The following is a 21283-nucleotide window of genomic DNA, read 5'->3' as shown; positions in this document are numbered from 1 at the left end:
CAAACTGTCTCTGTGGGAGGGAGGCACAACCTTTGTGTGGTTCAGCTGCTGAAGCTGGGGGATCCTTAGTCAGCAGTTGGGCTGAGCTGAGCTGGGCCAGCCTGGCACGGTGGGCTTCCCAGGGACCAATGTCCTCAGGAAGCTTGTCCCTTGGGGAAAGCAGGGCACTATCTTCGCCTGGGAAGTCACCAGCAAGACCAAGCAGAAGAACAATTTTCGGCCATTTCAGAAAGTTCAGGCAGTTGCTAAGTAGCCTTCCCTGGTAGTGCCCACAGCCTGGTAGGTGGCATCAGTATGTTACTTAGCTGCAGTTGTGATTTTGATGGGCATCACCCAGCGTGCCTTTGATAGGGAGCAGCAAAACAAGACAAGACGATGAAGGCTTTCTTGCTTTGTGAAAAGCAAATGTCAGTGCAGCCCCAAAGAATGAGGCAAGCTCAAAGAGAAGCATGAACAAAACTGTTTGCTTAAGGCAAAGGTGTCCAAGGAGAAATTTGAAGTACCTGCTTTGGTTTGGTTTTGTTTGTAGAAAAATTTTAAAAATAATTCCTTTCGAATCAGAAACCTCATATGCCTAATAGATTATCATAGAGTAATCTAAAGAAATGGTTATGGTACTTCCTACTAAGAGATTAACATTTAACTTCCCTAGTAGGCACAAGAATGGTCCCATTTAAAAAGCCCCAAATATAGTAAAATTTCCTTTCAAGTTCAAATTAGAAAATTGAAATCCTACAACTCCTAGCACAAAGATGTGTGTATAACAAACACTCAAAAACATTTATTGCTAAATTAATCTTATTTATTCCATCTTGAAGGCTTTTATCAGAATCCTAATCTTCCTCTACATTCTCATAATGTTTCTATTACATTTAGCCTGGTGTTTAATTTTATCAAATTCTGATTCACAGAGAACTATTAATCCATAGTGTAATTCAGTTAATAATAATAATATTCACCAGAGTGCTTCACACCTGCAACATTATGGTTAAGTGGACATAATGCAACCTGCGTAATTTACAAAGAGGAATACTCCAAAATGTGTTAAGCTAAAAACCAGCTTTCCCTGTGTGTCGCTTGAATAATGCAAAGCTCTGTTGATTGTTCTCATTGTAAAATATAAATGGATTGCTACTCCCTACATTTTTGTTCTACCCTGCTTTGTTAGCTTAGTTATCATAAACGTTTCCCCACCCACACCCCAAAGCTATTTGGGAATAATATATAAAAACATTGGGTGGGAACTTCAATTTCTTCTGTTTCAATCATCTTAAGGGTGGAGATATTAAAGACCAAAAGAAGGTAAGCAAGTAAGAAATAATTCCAGTAATGAAACTTTGGATCCAGAAAGAACCCCAGTAATTATCAAAATTAGGTAATTCTCTTGTGTATAGATGTGGAATCTGAGGCCAGTGAATGTCAGTAGCTTGTTCAAGCTCACCCAGTCAGTGGCAGGTATGTGGTGACCACCTGGGACTTCTCAAGGTCATCACTTCAGTGCTTTATCCACCAGGCAACACTTGGCGGCTGGTTTCCCAGACGTCGACTTGTACTGCACTTGCCTTTGGAGCAGCGGTTGTTGCTTTCTCTCTAGGAGACCAAGAGATGAACTAGATGGTTAGTCAAGTCTTTTTCCAGCACAATGTGCTGAGTCTAGCTGGAAAAATCTTGGAGGAGCCTCTTTTTCCTCACCGGTAAATGGGCAGTGCCTCACGTGCAAGCATGCACCACAAGTTTGTAACAGAAATACAAATTGCAATGGGAAATTCTGATAAATGTAGCTTACTTCGAGGTTTTCATTACTTGAGTAACACTTGAGTATTGTTTCAGCATTCATCCTTATAGCCACCAAGCAAGAACACGACTCTCTTCCCAGTTACCATCACCCTCTCTGCCCTATACTGTGACTCTATTTTGATTTAGGATCTTGTCTCTTATTTTCTTATTGGAGTGTTCTTTTACCTTCTCCCAGTTGGAGTAATTTGTATCTCCACTTGGATATGAGCAGCATCTTATCATATGCTCTCAAGTTTTTCTTAGTGCTCTGGCATTTTCTTGAAGAAAAAAAAATCAAAAAGAAAAACCCTGCCAACATTCAGGAAAATTGTAAAAAATGCTCCTAGCAAGGCATTGTCTCTCTTGTTCACAAGTATTTCTGTTTCTTTCTTACACATTAGCTACCCAACCTACTCAATATAGCCTGTACTCCTTCTTACAGGCAAACTCACCCACAGTTTCCACTTGCCCTTATATGTTGGCATGAAATTCTTTCTCTAACCCAGTTTTTTTTTTTTTTGCAGAACAATAAACACTTTTATTACATGGGCAAAGACACAAAGAATGAGGATTTGTTTGCTTTTCCGAGCCTTGATTTTCCTAAGATAGAACTCCAACTCCTTGCCCTCTAGCATGTAGCCATCTGCTTGGCCACACTGTCCCACCCTTGATATGATGCATGCAAGAAGCTTTCCTTGCTGGAACTGCTCCTCTAGGAGACTGCTGATTTTGGCATTCTGTTTCCTTTTATCATGTTTCTTGTGAAAATTTTTAGATCACTTTTTGTTAAAATCTCTTCCTCGTCAGCAGTCAGCTTGGTCCCCTTCTTGTGGCCTAGGAGCAGCGCATAGTGGGGCTGGTACCACTGTTGGTATGGTGTGCTGTTGATGAGCATGATGCAGTTCTTCACCAGGGTCTTGGTACGGACCGACTGGTTATTGGATGCATTGTAGACAACATCGATGATCATTGTTTTGCAAGTACAACACTCTGAGCCCTAAGAGAAATTCCCTATGTCCAGCCTCAGGGCACGGTATTTCTCATTTCTTCCCTGCACATGGACTGTGTGGATGTGGCAAGGCTAATCTTGGTGTTGGCAGCCAGCTGTGCACCCCAGCTCATACTTTCGCTTCTTGTGGTAAGGCTTTCTCTTGCCCCTGGTCTTGCAGCGCTTTTGCTAGTTGTCCCAAGAGATGCCCATTGCTTTTTAAATTTTGTTGTTTGTTTATTTATTTATTTATTTATTTATTTATTTTTCCATAGGTTATTGGGGTATAGGTGGTGTTCAGTTATGTAAATTTTTTAGTGGTAATTTGTGAGATTTTAGTGCACCCATCATCTAAGCAGCATATTCTGCACCTTATTTGTAGTCTTTTATCCCTTGCCCCCTCACCCGCTTACCCCCAACTCCCAAAATCCATTGTATCATTCTTATTCCTTTGCATCCTTATAGCTTAGCTCCCAAATATCAGTGAGAACATACAATGTCTAGTTTTCCATTTCTGAATTACTTCAGTTAGAATAATAGTTGCCAATTTCATCCAGGTCTCTGTGAATGTCATTAATTCATTCCTTTTTATGGCTGAGTAGTATTCCATCTTTTATATATACCACAGTTTCTTTATCTACTTGGTGATTGATGGGCATTCAGGTTGTTTCCATGATTTTACAGTTGCAAATTGTGCTGCAATAAACATGTGTGCACAAGTATCTTTTTCTTATAATGACTTCTTTTCCTCTGGGTAGATACCCAGTAGTGGGATTGTTGGATCAAATGATAGTTCTACTTTCAGCTCTTTGAGGAATCTCCACACTGTTTTCCATAGTGGCTGTACTAGTTCACATTGCCACCAGCAGTGTAGAAGTGTTCCTTGATCACTGCATCCATGCCAGCATCTACCATTTTTAAATTTTTTTGATTATGGCCATTCATGTAGGAATAAGGTGGTATTGCATTGTGGTTTTGATTTGCATTTTTCTGATCATTAGTGATGTTGAGCATTTTTTTCATGTTTGTTGGCCATTTGTATATCTTCTTTTGAGAATTGTCTATTCATGTCCTTAGCCCACTTTTTGATTAGATTGTTTATTTTTTTCTTGCTGATTTGTTTGTGTTCATTGTAGATTCTGGATATTAGTCCTTTGTCAGATTTATAGATTGTGAAGATTTTCTTCCACTCTTTGGGTTGTATGTTTACTCTGCTGAGCATTCCTTTTGCCATGCAAAAGCTCTTTAGTTTAATTAAGTCCTGGCTATTTATCTTTGTTTTTATCGCACTTGCTTTTGGGTTCTTGGTCATAAAATCCTTGCCTACGCCAATGTCTAGAAGGAGTTTTCCAATGTTATCTTCCAGAGTTTTTATAGTTTCAGGTCTTAGATTTAAGTCCTTAATCCATCCTGAGTTGATTTTTGTATAAGGTGAGAGATGAGGATCCAGTTTCATTCTCTTACATGTGACTTGCCAATTATCCCAGCACCATTTGTTGAAAAGGGTGTCCTTTTCCCACTTTAAGTTTTTGTTTGCTTTGTCAAAGATCAGTTGGCTATAAGTTTTTGGGTTTATTTCTCGGTTCTCTATTCTGTTCCATTGGTCTTTGTGCCTATTTTTATGCCAGTACCACACTGTTTTGGTGACTATGACCTTATGGTATAGTTTGAAGTCAGATAGTGTGATGCCTCCAGATTTGTTCTTTTTGCTTAGGTTTGCTTTGGCTATGTGGGCTTTTTGTTTTGGTTCCATATGAATTTTGGAATTGTTTTTTCTAATTCTGTGAAGAATTATGGTGGGGATTGCATTGAATTTGTAGATTGCTTTTGGTAGTATGGTTATTTTCACAATATTGATTCTACCCATCCATGAGCATGAGATGTATTTCCATTTTTTTGTGTGTCATCTGTGATTTCTTTCAACAGTGTTTGGTAGTTTTCCTTGTCGAGGTCTTTCACCTCCTTGGTTAGGTGTGTTCCTAAGTGTTTGTGTGTGTGTGTGTGTGTGCACGTGCACGTATGTGTGTATGTGTACAGCTACTGTAAAAGGGGTTAGTTCTTGATTCTCCACTTGATCGCTGTTGGTGTATAGGGGAGCTACTGATTTGTGCACATTAATCTTGTATCCAGAAACTTTGCTGAATTCTTTATCAGTTCTGGAGCTTTCTGGAGGAGTCTTTAGGGTCTTTGAGGTAAACAATCATATCGTCAGCAAACAGTGACAGTTTACTCTCCTCTTTACTGATTTGTATGCCTTTTATTTCTTTCTCTTGTCTGATTGCTGTGGCTAGGACTTCCAGTACTATGTTGAAGGGGAGTGGTGAGAGTGGGTATCCTTGTCTTGTTCTAGTTCTTAAAGGGAATGCTTTTGACTTTTCTCCATTCAGTATTATGTTGGCTGTGAGTTTATCATAGATGACTTTCATTACATTGAGATATATCCCTTATATGCCAATTTTGTTGAGAGTTTTAATCATAAAGGATGCTGGATTTTGTTGAATGCTTTTTCTGCGTCTATTGAGATAATCATGTGATTTTGTTTTAATTCTGTTTATGTGGTGTATCACATTTACTGACTTCCATATGTTAAACCATCCCTGCATCCCTAGTATGAAACCCACTTGACCGTGGTGAATTGTCTTATTGATATGTTGTTGGATTTGGTTAGCTAGTATTTTGTTAAGGATTTTAGCATCCATGTTTATCAGGGATATCAGTCTGTAGTTTTCATTTTTGGTTACGTCTTTTCCTGATTTTGGTATTAGGGTGATGCTGGCTAAATGGAATAAATCAGAGAGGGTTCCCTCTTTCTCTATCTTGTGAAATAGTATCAATAGGATGGGTAACAATTCTTCTTTGAATATCTGGTAGAATTGTTATCTATCTTTTGTATCTAACCACCCAGCAAGTCTACCAGGCTCAGGGCTGGTACAGGGGGTTATCTGCACAGATTCCTGTGATGTGAACCATCTATGGGTATCTCAGCTGTGGATACCAGCACAGTATTTGGGGTGTCTCCCGGGTCCTGCAGGAGCAGTCTGCTTTCTTCGGAGGGTCTGTGGGTCCTTTTGGGATTCCTGATTTATTCCTGCAGTCATTCTGGAGCTAAAATGTATGATATGAGCCTCTGCACACTGCTCTCTCTGTCCGAGTTGGAGCTACAATCTAGTCCTGCCTCTGGTCTGCCATGATGATCTCTTCTTTTTCTCTAACCCAGTATTTTTATCTGAAGTCCTGATCATAGCTACCTGTCTATCAGAAATCTCCACCTGTATCAAATTCAGAGTCTGAAAAACAAATTCCTTATATCTCCAATCCCTACTTGTCTTTTATTGGGTATCTATGAAGTTACCCAAGCCAGACACACAGCTTTCATCATCTGTCTTTTGCTATCCCCTATTGACTCTATCTTCCAAATAATACTACAATAAATCTCTCCCTTTCTCTACTTGTTTTGACTGCCTTTGCTCATCTTCTATTTTCTGGTGTTGTGTAGTAGTATTCTAACTGCTCTCCTGGCTTCTAGTGTTGCCCCTGAAGTTCATCTTTCATACTGCTTAAAGTGTGAACATTCCTAAAATACAAATGTCATTCCACCATCCTCATGTTTATAATTATTCAGTGGTTTTTGGCATTATTTTTTTACTAAGTCAAAATTTCTCCCTATGATAAGTCTCTTTCATATCTCTCCACAATGTGTCTTGGTTATAAGTGTTGACATTGGCTAGAAATTCAGGGGTTTATTGACAAATATTTGGTCAGAGGGATGGTCTGAATCCACTGCTAGAAACATAAAACCCTTGATAAGCTTTCCCTGTCCCTCTGTCATAGGCTGCCCTCTGAAACATGCTAAGCAGGATTAAGTTTATAGACCTGTAAACAGAGACAGAATGCCATCAGGTGATTTAAATGCCATCAGGCCTTTTTGTGCCTGGCTTTATTGCAACCTGTTTGAAGAAGTTATTTCTGAATAGATAGCGATGTTCTTTTGTTTTGTCTTGTTTTGTTTTTGTAGTCTACTTGAAGACTTTGACTTTATTATTTTGGCTACTCAGATGATCAGTCCTGCCCCTCTATTTTAAGCAACCCTCACCCTCTGCCCATATATTATGTGCTTTTAGTGATGAAAGCAGCATTCAAAGCTTATATAAAATAAACAATTAGTAAATGCATTAGTCGAATAGTATTAATATACAACTTATATTATTGGCTTTACTGAAATTTCTCCAGGGGCTTCTCACTAGGGCATGCACTGTGGACAGGATCAAAGGGACCTTTCCTGTCTGCTGATAGCTTCTTTGTCACTCTGTCCATTTATTTTTTAAAGTCAAGTTTACTGAGGTATAATTTGTATACTGTATAGTAAAATTCACCTTTTTGGGCTTTATGAATCTTGAATGATGCATACAGTTGTATAACTACCTGTCATAATGAAGATATAGAACATTTCAAGTACTTAGAAAAGTTCCCTCATGCTTGTTTGTAGTCAATTCGATTGCTCTCTGCACCCTGAGCCCTTGACAACCACAAATCTTTGTCTGTCCTTATAGTATTACCTTTTCTCTAAGATCATACACACGGGATAATTCAGTATGCAACCTTTTGATTTTGGCTATTTTCATTTAGCATAATTCATTTAAGAACTATTTATGTTTTATGTGTGTTAGTGGTTCATTCTTTTTTTTATTGCTGAGTAGTGTTTCATTGCGTGCATTTTATACTTCATTGCTTTATATGTGCCTATACCACAGTGTGCTTATCCATTTCCTAGCTGATACACTCATGGTGTGGTAGACAGACTCTAAGGTTACCCCTGTAATTCCTGCCTCCTGGTGTTTATGTATTTGATTCATCTTCCCCTTATAAGTGTGGATGGGATCTGTGATTTGTTTCTAACCAATATAATATAGCAAAGGCAATGCTACTCTCATGATTACATTACCTTATATAAGACTGTTTTACCAGCAGACTCATTTTACGCACTCTTTGCTGTGCTGATAAAGTAGAGAAAGTCCATTTGGTAAAGAGCTAAGGGTGATCTCTAGAAGCTAAAGGCAGTCTTCAGCTAACAGACAGAGAAAAACTAGTGTCCTCAATCATACAGAAGCAAGACAATAAATTCTGTCAATTGTCTAAGTAATCCTGGAATCAAATTCTTCCCTAGTCAAGCCTCCAAATGAGACTGCAGCCTAGCTAACACTTTGAGAACTGATGCAGCTAAGCCATGACCAGACTTTGGATAATAAATGTGCATTTTTTTAAAGCCACTATATTTTTGTTAACTTGTTATGTAGCAATAGAAAACTAAACTAATACATTCTGGTAGTTTCCAGTTTTTAGTGATTAAAAATAAGGCTGCCATAAATTTATATACAATAATAAGTTACAATAAGTATTAATCTATATTTTTATTCTTTTGGGTAAATACCTAAGAGTGCAGTTGCTATATCATGCGGTCGGTTTATGTTTAAGTGGATGCCAAACTGTTTTCCAAAGTGGCTGTTCCATTTTATGTATTTTACATCCTCCTATCCCCCAGAAATGTATGCATATTCTAGTTGTTTCATCACATCTCTTGTATGTTATTCTAACACTTGAGCTGGATTTGAGCTCCAGGGTTTTGGTGTTTTCTTTCCTTACTTTTTCTTTTTTCTTCTTTTTGGAGTGCAGTGGCACAGTCATGGCTCACTGCAGCCTCGACCGCCTAGGCTCAGTCTTCCCACCTCAGCCTGCCGAATAGCTGGGACCACAGGCATGTGCCACCCTATCCAACTATTTTTTATTTTTTGTAGAGACAGGGTCTCCCTATGTTGCCCACGCTGGTCTTGATCTCCTGGGCTCGAGTGATCCTCTTGCTTTGACCTCACAAAGTGTTGGAATTACAGGCATAAACTGCCATGCTTGGCTTGTTTTGTTCTTTTGTGTTTTGTATCTTCTGGGCCTACTGTTTGACTCATGCTCATAGGCTGTGAAAAGTTTGGAATGAATAAATTCAATGACTTAATCTAAACACTTTACTTTTATAAGCACTCTAAGGGCCTTTTATCTTCAGGATGCAAGGGTCAGAGAGACAGCACTTCTGACTTTTCTTTATGTCTCTATTCTCTATAGGAGTCGTTTTTAAATGTGATTGCACATTGGAATCACCTGGAGAGCTTTTAGAAATTCCTGATGCTTAGGTTGCTACCTGTACCAATTAAATAAGAATCTACAGGGAGAAGACCCAGAAAAAGATTTTCTTGTTCATTTAAAGTCACCTGGTTGGGGCGATTAAGCAACATAAACAGTCAGTGATGCCTGTGTCACACTACTGTAAATGCTGAGGCCATTGGTCTGGGTGTGGCCTGGGCAGCCAGGCTTTCAAAAGCTCCTCAGGTAATTCTAATAGGCAGCCAAGTTTTCGATCCACAGCCCTAGCAGTGGCCTCATTATCTCATTCACAGAACAGCTCTTTAGCAACGGAAAAATCTATGGCAGTAGCAGAGTCACATCTTCAAGGCTGTGCTGGAAGCAGGTGGGGAAATCTGCAATTCAGATAATATGACCTTATTTTGCAGGCTGTGGAACATGGTACTAATTACATTTGTCTGATGCAAAAATGTCAGTTACGCACCTGCCCTCAGTTTTTTCCACCCACAGCCCGTATCATAACCCTGGTTATGGTTCTCAGGGATCCATAGGTTGGCAAATATGAAGTGGGCCCAGATGCTAAAAGATGGGAGCTAGGAAGCTGCTGACAGAAGCACCCCACGCCTTTCATCGCTCTCGTCCTTGGCTCTGACTTTGGCAAGGAAGGCAGCGACTCTACTGCTTGTTTCTCCCTCTGTTTTGACTTTAGGAATTAATGGTGTTTCTTTGCTTAACTTATAGCAATTAATAATGTTTACACTGGTGGGGAAAATTAATGCTGTTGCATTGTTATGAAACATAGAGTAAGGATAAAAATATTTAGGTTAGTAATCCAGAACATATCTTCTGATGAGTGTGACTTGCCCCCTTTTAGCTGATTTTATGCATGGTTGCTTCCCAAGACTGCTCAGTGGGCTAAAGCTGACAGAAACAAACCCAAAATTATGACCACATTACTAACGCATGGCACAGCTGCAAAACAGAATGTAACAGTGAAGCAAACCCATGGGGGGACTTTTTGCCCTGAGCATTCAGACGGGGCATCTCTCTATAATTTGCCTCTTGAGCATCTTAGCATCAATTTCTTTGTACCTAAACCCACTCCTATGACTCAGCAACTGTGGTTTTATCACTCGGTTTCTCTGTAATTGTTGTTCTTTCCTGAATCAACCTAGAGTGTCTGATCTGTCTCTGATACTTCGTTTTGCAATATCCAAAGATTTTGTCAATGTTACTATTGGGTGAACGCTTATACAACAATTTTATAACAGAATCCCTTAACAACCCAGGATTTCTGTTGTAAAGAGGTAGACTATACACTTCTTGCCTATACCTTACTCTACGTCTTCTAACAGCCCACCCAAGTGATAGTCTTTTTGAAGCCGAGCTGCATCAATCAAATCTCAGTGGCCTCATCAAACACACATTTGCTTAACACTCATGCACCCTATTGGTTGGCTGGGGGCTCTGCTTTGATGTATCTGCTCCTACACCCAGGGAAATGGAGCAGCCACGGTCTCTGATATTGTCAGTAGCAGTGGCAGAGGAAGAAATTGCAGAAAATGATGGGCCAGCTCTGTTGTCACTTTGCACATTTCATTGGCTAAAGCGTGCCATAAGAGCATGCCTAATTCCAAGAGGGTAGAGACATGTAAACCTATCTATGTCCAAAAGGAGAAATGGAGATATTCAAGGAACACATGAACTCCTCTAAGGGGTGTTATAATAGTTTACCAAGAAAAACACTAAGAATTACACATAGAAATGGCTATAAGGAGAAATATGCACATTTCTGAAGGCAGCACTCTAAAATGAGAGACCATCAAAGATGACTTCGGGGTTAACAAGGTAAGTGTGTGTGTGTGACGTGTGTGACTTTGGGACTAGAGTCCTAAATGCTTAGGACCCATATTAAATGTCTGTCTACATAATGAACACTCATTTAGAGTCAAACAGAAAGTAATACTGCTGGATGCAATCAAAAGACAAGTTTAAAACCCTCGCATGATAGAAGAAGTAAATAGGGTCCTGAGAGGGGAAGGAGTTTTTTTTTTCCCCAGGGTCACACAGTGAGCAAGAGATAGAACTGAAAATAGACCCTGGTTCTAATTCAGGGTCTAGTGGTCTTTGTGTTGGATAGTATTGTTTGTCTTATTCTATTGATTCCTAAGAAAGTTTGAAAAATCAGATTCTCTTTCCTGATAGCAGTTGTGGATTCGGAATAGGTGTACTGTGAACAGGCTTGCTTCCAAGTGTTCAGAATCTGCTTTTAGGCCGAAGATACTACGCTGCTCCTAATAGGATTTAGATTTCATTGCTTATGGCTTTTAAATACTAATTTATGGCATGGAACTTTTTCTCAGTTTCGGTTTAGTGGATTGGTTGGTTTTGATCAATATTGTAGTAATGCCTTGTAACAATATAGGTTCGGAGTATATCATATGCCAGTTTGTGGGGAAATTATTTTTTTCAGGGGAAATGAATTCGCCCCAATTTGAAGATAGGATTAGTCAGGCTTGGCCAGCTAAATTGAATCAGACAGTTATATTGCATCAGATGTTCCTGGCATTGACCTTTTTAATGAGAAATAGATCTATTAGATCTGTTTTACTCTGCTGTACAATATTTTATGAATTTGAACAGGGCTTTCCATCATTTAGATAAGTATCAGGATCTGGGGATGGCTTAGGCTGAGACCATGTAAAATTAGCTTTTGCTGTCCTGACCAGGTGGAATATGTTTAATTTGTTAACTTACTGACCCTCTTTCTTTTCTAAGCAAATAGACTCAAAAGACCTGACACTAGTGAATACCTTTTATAAACAGAAGAATAAAACTAAAGCAACCCAGCAGAAGTTCTTTGGGAAAACCTCATAAAGTATACAGCCTCTCCTGCTAGGGGAGGACAAAGCATCTGGGTCTCTTTGCTTTCCCATCACATCCACAACTCCTGTCCTTAAATGCAGCTTTGGGGCCCTGACAACTGGAGTTGACTAGTTAAGTGGATCTTAAGTTCCATCTTTAAAATCACCCAGCTGTTCTCTCTTCTCTGAAATAAAATCAACCCAGCTGGTGGGTGGGAGTTTTCCTGTTGTGACCCAGGAAGCTGAGGCCTAAAGACAGGTGTGGATGGGAGAAGTGGAGGGCAAGAGGGGAGCAGGGATGGGGAGGCAGGTGATGCATCTCCCAGAATCAACTTTCTCTTGGTCCACTGAAGCACCGGGGGTCAGGCTGCCCATGGAGGGAGGGAGCTGAGTGGTTATGTGGAAAGGAGGCTTATTAGTTGCTGTGCTCTGCAGACAGGTGGGAGTGGAGGGCCAAGGAACAATAAGATAATGGAATGTTAAGGCTGGAAGGGAGTCTTTGAAATTGAGTCCAATCATTTTAAAGATGATAAAGCTGGAGTCCACAGGCTGACATGCTAGGCCCATGGTCACATAACTAGTGGAAGTCCACTTAATCTGACTCCAGTGAGAGCTCTTTGTGCCATAACTCCTGAGGCAGCAGGGTACGGATAGATATGGCCTAGAGCCTGGTGTTCAATTCCCTTTGGTGTCATTGGGAAGAATGTGTAATATAAGTGATATAGTATAGTTTCTATAAGAACAAAAATTCATATCTGCAATACCACTTAATATGCTGAATGCACCTGAGCATGTCATTTAAACTGTTTCTTTAGTTCCACTTCTGTAGGATATTTAATATTCACACATGGATGTAAGTAGTAAATAATATAATTAAATATAAAAGTTTAATAGTCAGTGAATGTATGCCCAAGGCCCTGGGGATAGGAGAGGGGGAAAAACTAGAAAGTGCTCTGGTCCTCTCTTCAATACAGCTATTCACAGATCAGAGGCAGAACACCGAGGTTCTACTGAGGCATTTACCCTCCCTCTAGACATGATCCCTCCCTGGCCTCTCATACTTGGGATTTTTTATTTTAGATGTAGCCTCAACATACCCATTTGGAATACCCTCATCCTACCTTGACCCAAAACCTTGACAAAGGAATGTACTTTTCTAGGCTCTTTGAATAATCCAAGGCACGAGTGTAGCTCCACTAATATAGCCATCAGTGTCAGAAGGTGAGGTAAGGGTGAGAGAAGAGATGGCTGCTATACCTTGTTCTCCCCTTTCCAAGGTGACAAGTGATTTAGCAGGTACACTCTTGGTCTAAGCCAAATAAATAAGATGAATGACAGCAACGGATTACTACATCTCGAGCACTCTAATAATCTCTGGAGGATTCCTGCACAGATTCAAAAGGGCTCCCCTCTCTCTCTATACACATCATGCAGACTGGTCCAAGTTGGTCCGAGAAACCTGGCTTTTATTAGTCACTCTGCCACTACTATGTGATCTTGGAGGAGAACATGCATCTCTGAATTCCAGTTTCTCCATCTTTACAATGGAGACAACGCTTGTTCTGTATGTTCCACAAGATGGTTGTGAGGATGCAATGACGTAAAGCATGTGGAAGTGCTATGATAGAGGACAACACATCTGAAGTATCTATCATGAATACTGGTGAGAGAATGTGGCTCACCCATGGGTTGACGTAGATGTTGAATGATGGGAGTTAACAGAATAAGCCTTAGTGTAAATTGGTAGTTATTTCCTCAGGGGCATTTCCAGGTGGGGAATGCCCTTAGATCCTGTAATGCAGGTAAGGGAAAGGACCAGAAAAGCAGGTTGAACAGTATTCAGAGTCACTTTTCTTTTTCTCTCTGCTCCTCGTTCCTTCACTTCCCTCTTCCACTCACCCATTTCTACTTCTGTCACAGTTTTTCCCTTTCTGTCTCCCTCCAGAGGCTGTGTTTTTCATCCACGTCAGTTATCACCTATGTCAAATTGCCTGGAGGGCTAGCCTGTGAACCTCAGGTGATTGTCTGCTTGTCTAATTGTCTTGCCCACACATGTGCTAGGAGTGAGCTGCATACCATTGGGTGGGAGTCAGAACGTAATTAACCTGCTACCCCATGCTGAGGAGTCGAACCTCCTCTGTGTCTCATACAAACTGCCCTGTTCCAATCCTGGCAAACAAACTGGGGCCACCAGCCAGCTGTGCATTTGGAGAAGCAGCTGGCCCAAGTCTGCATTCGTCTGGATCCTGTGCCCGTGCACATGTGCTAGAGAGTCCCTTCCTCATAGAGGGGCTTGACCGATTCAAGATTTCTCTGGCCAGAGAACCTTCTAACTAAAGTTACCAAAACATGCCAAAGTCTAATAAAGGCTATTTTGGGGACATTGCCAGTAACTTCCAGGCTGGGGCCACATAGGTGGTGATGCAGGAAACTCTGAAGTTGAGGTTAAAGGAGTATGTTCCCCTGGCATTTGAAGAAAGGGTGTAGAAATGAGCCTTGCTTCATGGGAAGAAGCGTCATGGCTGGTCATGGTGTTTTGATGAAGTACAGCTGTAAGGGCATCTGGGGCACTGCGGGACCCTCACAGAGGAACTATTTTTGGATGTCTTCTCAGGAGGAGGGAAGAGCAGGGGAACAGCTTTGATTCGGCTTCTGGCAGGCAAATTCTGGCTGTAGTTTTCAGTTCTGACAGGCTTCAGTTCTACAGGATTTTTTCCTCCCAAACTTAAAGAACTTCCAATTTGGTGCAGTTTTATCCTAGGATCCCATATTGAAACAAAACAAAACCAAAAACAAAACTGGAAAACAAAACAAAAAAGCAAACAGCAGTCAAACTCTGTATTTCAACCTAGGCTGTTACTTTATTCTGTAATGCATTTATTCTTTATCCATCATGTATTTGAGTGCTCAGATGTATTAGGCATAATATTATATAAATAAACCAGTACCTCTTGTCCCTGACCTCACAAAGAATATAGCACAGGGGGAAGCTCACATGTAGTCCAGTAGACACTCAAGTGAGAACCAACATACCTTGGGCAAAGGCACTCTGATATAAGAACAGGGGTCAGGTATAAGAGGCACATTTGAAATACACACTGGATTCTGCTCAACTTTTATAGTTAAAAGTACACCCTCCCTACCTCCTTCCAGGAGGATCACTGAATTTACTTTAGTAAACAGATAAACTACTTGTAACTAACTCATCATAGTATGGTGAAGATGTACAGGAATAAAAATGTTGCAGCCTTGACAAGCCATCCTCACTTTTCTGAGCTCAAGGGGCGGGACCGAAGTGACTTGAAGGGAGATGCTTTCTGTTACAGAGCTCTGTGAGAGGGAGAGAAATGTGTCATTCCATCCCAGCCATGGCAAAGCAGGAGGCAAGTGTGCGGATATGAGTTTGCACATCCGGCAGAAAGCAGATGATCCTGAGGTAGTCTTGTGGAAGGGTGCTCTGAGTTGGTTACAAACATGACTCACAAAGAGTAAATCTGTCTGCTTACAAGGATGGCTCTGCAGCTTCAGATCCCCCAGCCTCAGTGTTGGCCCGGGCAGAAGTGCCATTGAATCATCAATCACTCCAAAGAAGTTTGCTCTAGCCATCTGTCTAGGAGGGAGGTCTGGTCATATATCTTACTCTGAATTCTTGGGGATCCAGAAATCTGAAGGCAAATCAAATCTTCCAACTTTTAGGAAATGGCCAGGTAAGATAAGGAAGCCATGAAAACTGTTGAGGCAGTGAAAGTCAGCCACTCCCTACCATGTGAGGGAAATTCTTTTCTCTCCCTTCTGCTTCTGTTCTATCCTGGGATTAGCATCTCTGAATTCTGCATGATACATTGGGAGATTCATGGAGAAAATCAGCTTCCCAGGTCCTGCTCTGTACAAGACTGAAGAAATATGATGCCCTGATAGTGTCCATCTTCCTATAGATTCTCAGATCCTGGACATCTGCAAGTGGCTCTGACAGCAGGATAAAAGGTTCCTAACCATGTATTTCTTGGCCCAGAATTTCATGCAGTAAACTAAGACGCAAGTGACCACCAGGGCAGCTTTACACCTGAAATACAGTCGTAGTGTAAGGAAGAGAGGGGGAAATACTTGTCTTTCCCACTGAAGGGCAGAGAGAGGCTGATTATCAGTATATGCATGGGCTTTATTTGGTTAAGCTTGCTGAGTAAAGAATTATCCATCCTGTCAGACCCAGGGCCATCCCCCAGTTGGCTGTGTCCTAGAAATGAAGGTTTCTGATGGCTACAGACATCCCATCTGGGCTCTGGAGCAATTTCAACAGCATCACTTATAAGTTATGCTTAACAGGATATGGCACAAAGGGATTTATGCTAGTCAGAGCCCTGGCTGGAGTCAGGCATTATTCCCTGAGCCTGTGCCTCTCACTACACTTGATTCTGCACAACTGTTACTCTGAGAAGTGACAGCAGGAACCCAAACAACTGCTCAGTGTGATCCCAAGTGTGGGAACCGGGAGCAGGAGATTGCTTTAAAGACTTATGAGCCAGCAAAGGGACTTGTGCCATCCTGCTACCAAACTCCAACAGCAGCCAGCCTACCCTCACTCTAGAATAAGCATATATGAAAAATTCCTTTTGAACAAAGTGGTGAGGCATTGGTTACAGTCAACATCATTAGGCCCCATGTCTGTGTCTCACTTTGCTGTCCATGCTCAAAGGTACTCATCATTTCAACTCAAGGAACATTTATATAGGACCAAGTATGTCCTAAGAACTGCCTGAGCGAACAAGACATACTCTCTGAAAACAGGACCCTGTAGTCCATCTGTTTCCTGATTCTTTTTTTTTTTTTTTGAGATGCAGTCTCACTGTCTCCCAGGCTGCAGTGTAGTGGTATGATCTCAGCTGACTGCAACCTCCACCTGCCAGGTTCAAGCGATTCTCGTGCTTCAGCTTCCCTAGTAGCTGGGATTACGGGCACATGCCACCGCACCTGGTTCCTTTTTTTTTTTTTTTTTTTTTTTCATATTTTTAGTAGAGACGGGGTTTGACCATGTTGGACAGGCTGGTCTTGAACTCCTGACCTCTGGTGATCTGCCCACCTCAGCCTCCCAAAGTGCTGGGATTACAGGCTTGAGCCACTGCACCCGGCCAATTCTATCTTTAAAAGCCCCCATTCTATGAATAATCTGCATGCAAGAAAGGTGTTCATGGCAATTTTTTTCACTGGGAAATCTAAGGTGGTGTTGGCACTGATAGAGGCTCTTTTTTCTTTTGCCTGCTTCTTTCTGCCCAACCTGTTTCCATGATCTGTTTTCTTACTGCCTAACTGAAACTTTGACCTTAAAGTTTGTATTGTATTCACATCCTGATTCATATCCTGATTCATGTTGGTTCATGTGTTTTCATTGTTGTTTTTGAAATTTCACTTAGATAATTATTTCAAGTAATTATGTAAAAAATACTTCTGACAGACAGGAATATATAACAGGCACAAATTCTATTAACACTTATGTTTGCTTCACTTATTTTTTTAATAGATTAAACATTACAGAGTTGAAACTCTCTGTATCCACCTGAATTTTGAACTACTGCTTGCATTGAAAACTAACCTGTAGTGTAATAGACAAACAGCCGGGTGGCCCAAGCCTCCCCCATGGAGAAGGAGGCAAGAGGCCTTACTTAGCTAGTCTGGAGTTTCTTGATTCAGCTCTCAGGGAATTTCTCCCTTGTTCATTTTCCTTTAGTGTTCATGCTTTGAAGGGAACATAGAGTATGATTCTACTTTTTAATTTTAAGATAAAAGGATATGTATCTAATAAACAATGTTTCATTTCAAACAAGATGATTTTAGAGATCAAAATTAGTAATTGGAGTAATTGGAAAGGTCAGTGCCTGTACTTTTTTTGTTTTTTTTTTTGAGATAGAGTCTTGCTCTGTCATCCAGGCTGGAGTGTAGTGGTGTGATCTTGGCTCACTGCAACCTCCGCCTCCCAGGTGCAAACGATTCTCCTGCCTCAGCCTCCCAAGTAGCTGAGACTACAGGTGTGTGCGACCATGCCTAGTTAATTTTTGTATTTTTAGCAGAGATGGGGTTTCTCTATGTTGGCTAGGCTAGTCTCAAACTCTTGATCCCAGGTGATCCATCTCCCTCAGCCTTCCAAAGTGCTGAGATTATAGGTATGAGCCACTGCACCTGGATATGGGCTCTTTTAATTAAAAAAAATATGTATCTGATTGAGTGCTCTGTGCCAGTCATTGTTCTGAGTTTAACATGCGATCTCTCATTTAATTACCACGATGTCTCTTTAAGGGAGGTATGGTATTAACGTCATTTTACAGATGAAGAAACTAGAGAATACAGATGTTATTTGCCAAAGCCTCACATTTAGGAAGTGGTGGGCTAGGACTCAGTCCAGGCATTCTGCTGCCAACAGAGACTATACCATTAACCAGAACGGTGTATCTTTGAATATAGGCATCTGAGTCATTCTGCACACCCTGGTGTGATTTGACGGGTTTAGTGAAGGTCGCCTGCCCATATCTTTCTTTCTTCTGCAAGTGCCATCATGCTTTAAATTCCTCTGTATTAATGTTATAGGGCCTCCATAACGTATTACTATAGTCGTATTGACTTAAAACTACAAACATGTATTTCACAGTTCTGGAAGGTAGGAGTTCCAAATCAAGGTGCTGGTATGGCTATCCTCCCCCTGATTTGCTAGGGAAGAATCATTCCTTGCCTTTTCCAGCTTCTGATGGCTCCAGGTGTTGTTTGGTTTGTGGCAGCATCACTCCAATTTCTGATCCTTTTCAGATGGCTTTATTCTGTCTCCCCTCACCTTCTTGTAAGGATACCAGTAATTGGATTTAAGGACCACTTATAATTCAGGATGAATTTGTCTTGAGATCCTTAACTGATTACACCCACGAAGACCTTATTTCCAAATATGGCCACTTTCTGAAGTTTCAGGTGGATGTGAATTTTGGGGTACACTATTCAACCCATGTATCCACCACTTAAGATTTATTCTTTAGGGTTCAGGATTAATTTTTCTAGACTCCTCTTTTAACAATCCAATGTACCAAGGGAAGACATTTTGTGCATGTGTTTTTGGGGCTGTTTCCTGAAACGATGGCAACCTAGAAATCCCAAAAGAATGCTATAAATGAAGACGAGACGCAGAAAAGGCAGATGGGAGGAAGAAATTGAGCACAAATTTTAATTAATTTGTAGTTTGGAGAAGGGTATTACTGAATATATTCTACTGAGCAGCTTTCACAGAAGGGGTAGAAGCAGTTAACGGCCCAGTGAAAAAATCCACCTTCCAGTTTGCTAACATGAGCTCTAAATTGCGTTCAGGCCTGCATAATTTCTTGAAACTGTATTCAGAAGTACATATTGTAAATCTCACTTGCAACAATAAAAACAATTTCTAATTGCATAGAAAGCAAATGGCACCAGAAAAGCATTTCACAATTGTCAAGTCCAATGGCCCCTCATTTTCTGGAATGTGTAAACTGTCTCTGTTACTTTTAAACCCAAAAATGTCAGTTTTGATGGATCCATCTGTCCCTCTCCATGAACATTTTTGTGGAGCATTTTAGGAAAAGAGCTGCTGGGTGACTAAGGATGGTATTGAACATGAGACTAAAACCATTTCCTACCGAGATTTCTGTGACCGTAGGCCAGCCTTTCATGTCTCATTGCCTCGGTCTTTCTGTGAGTCAGTTACCTCCCAGGGATCCTGTGAGTATTTCAGAAACATATTTAGACAAAAGCAGGAAACCTCAATGCCAAGAGCATGTGGTGAGCTCTGTGTGTATTGTGTGCCTCTAACTGCTATGTGAGTGGTGGTGGGATGTGTTAACCATCTTTCTAAACAGGCGGGGCTTCATAATTCTCAAAGGAACAGGTCCTGTGTACAAAACAATCCCAGTGTTTTCATCCCCATGTCACAGAAGAAGAGCGTCCATAGTAGCACCTAAAAATGTGTTAAACTTAAAAAGTACCACATTAAGTTTGCAAGTGTCATGAACTTCCCAATTGTTACATGAAGATGCACACAGAGTGGAATGACTTGCTCAAAGTCAATATTTTAGGATGTCATGTAACCGATGAAAATGGAAAGACTTGTGTTAAAATGTTTATTCAGTCAGCATCCAGCTAAGTATTCTACCTGCAAAATAAATCCAGAATCTAACCTACCTCCCACCACCTCCACCACTACTAGCTTATTCTAGGCCATCATAAGCTTCTGTGCTTAGAGTCTCGCAGTGGCTTTTCACCTTCCCTAGAACAAAGCCAAAGTCCACAGAACAGTCTGCAAAGTCCCATGCAATCTCATCTCCTCCCTTACCTTTTCCTGCCCTTTTCACAGCACTCTAGCCATGCTTACCTAATTTCCATTATTTGAAAGCACAAAAAACTTTCATCTCACAGCCTTTGTGCTTTCCATTCCACCTGTCTATTCTACTCTTTTTTAGGCAGCTACGGGTCTTCCCTCACCAATCTATATAAAATAGTACCTTCTACATCATTAGTCTTCATCCTCTTACCCTAGGTCATTTTTTATCAGTAGCATTTAGCCCCTCAGGACAGAATAAATACTTTTTTTTTTTTTTTTTCATCATCTGTCTCCACAAGAATGTAAGCTTCATGAAGTGAGTCTAGAACTTCTTTTCACCATCCTATCTCCAGTACCTAGAAAAGTGCCTATAATGTCATGGGAAGTTCATAACCATTAGCTAAATTAAGGACCCCATTTCTTTGTATCTAATAGGAAATAATGTCTCTGCCTTGCTGTCCCAGGGTTTTGTGGGAGTCATATGTGATCCTAGAAGGGAAAAATGCTGCGTAGGCTATCGAGTAACTCTATCCAAATGTGAAGTATTGGCACCTTTAGCCTATGGTCTAGGGTGAATCTAGATTAGAGCTTTGCTTTGGATTCAAGACAGTGAGGTAGAATTCCCCTGTTTAACTTTGAAATACACTTTGTAATATAAGCTAATTTATAATATTAGAATCTGTGAATTTGAAAAGAGTTTTAAAATTATATAGTCCAACAACTTATTTGGTATTGAAATTTTCTTCACATTCCTGACATTCAGCCTCTGCTTAAATGCTTTAAGTGACTGGGAAGTCATTTTGCTCTTCTTAGTGCAACTCCTGGTGATACACATTTTAGCTGTTAGAACATTCTTGTCTGTGATGAGCTGATAACTGTTTTCCTGTGACATCCACACAGTGGTTTTTATACCCCTTTGGAATCTATGTCAGAATGTATTCTGTTCCTTCAGAGCTCCTCTCTCATCTGTCTTCATTGATTCAACTTTGCTTGGGACATATTCCACCCCTGCTCAGGGCAGTAGAAATCTGGGGATTGCTGTTGTCCAAATATACTAGACTGTCTGACAAGAATGGCAATGATCATTTAAGCTACAATTCAGGAAAGAACATGTGCCGGCTGCTTCCCACCAGGGCTCCCATTAGTTTGTCATTTCCTTGTGTTACTTTACTGCTTCCATGACAGGGACATGCCAGTTATTAA

The 21283-nt window shown here is 40.7% G+C and overlaps 1 pseudogene; it reads right to left on the bottom strand.

Moving 5' to 3' along the window:
* Positions 1–1494: 1494 nt before the first annotated feature.
* LOC112611318 lies at positions 1495–2977 on the bottom strand (annotated as a pseudogene).
* Between the last annotated feature and the right edge of the window lie 18306 nt (positions 2978–21283).

The sequence above is a fragment of the Theropithecus gelada genome, chromosome 18 (genome assembly GCF_003255815.1).
Source record: "Theropithecus gelada isolate Dixy chromosome 18, Tgel_1.0, whole genome shotgun sequence".
In the NCBI taxonomy this organism is placed as follows: domain Eukaryota; kingdom Metazoa; phylum Chordata; class Mammalia; order Primates; family Cercopithecidae; genus Theropithecus; species Theropithecus gelada.
This window is presented reverse-complemented; position numbering and strand designations above follow the sequence as displayed.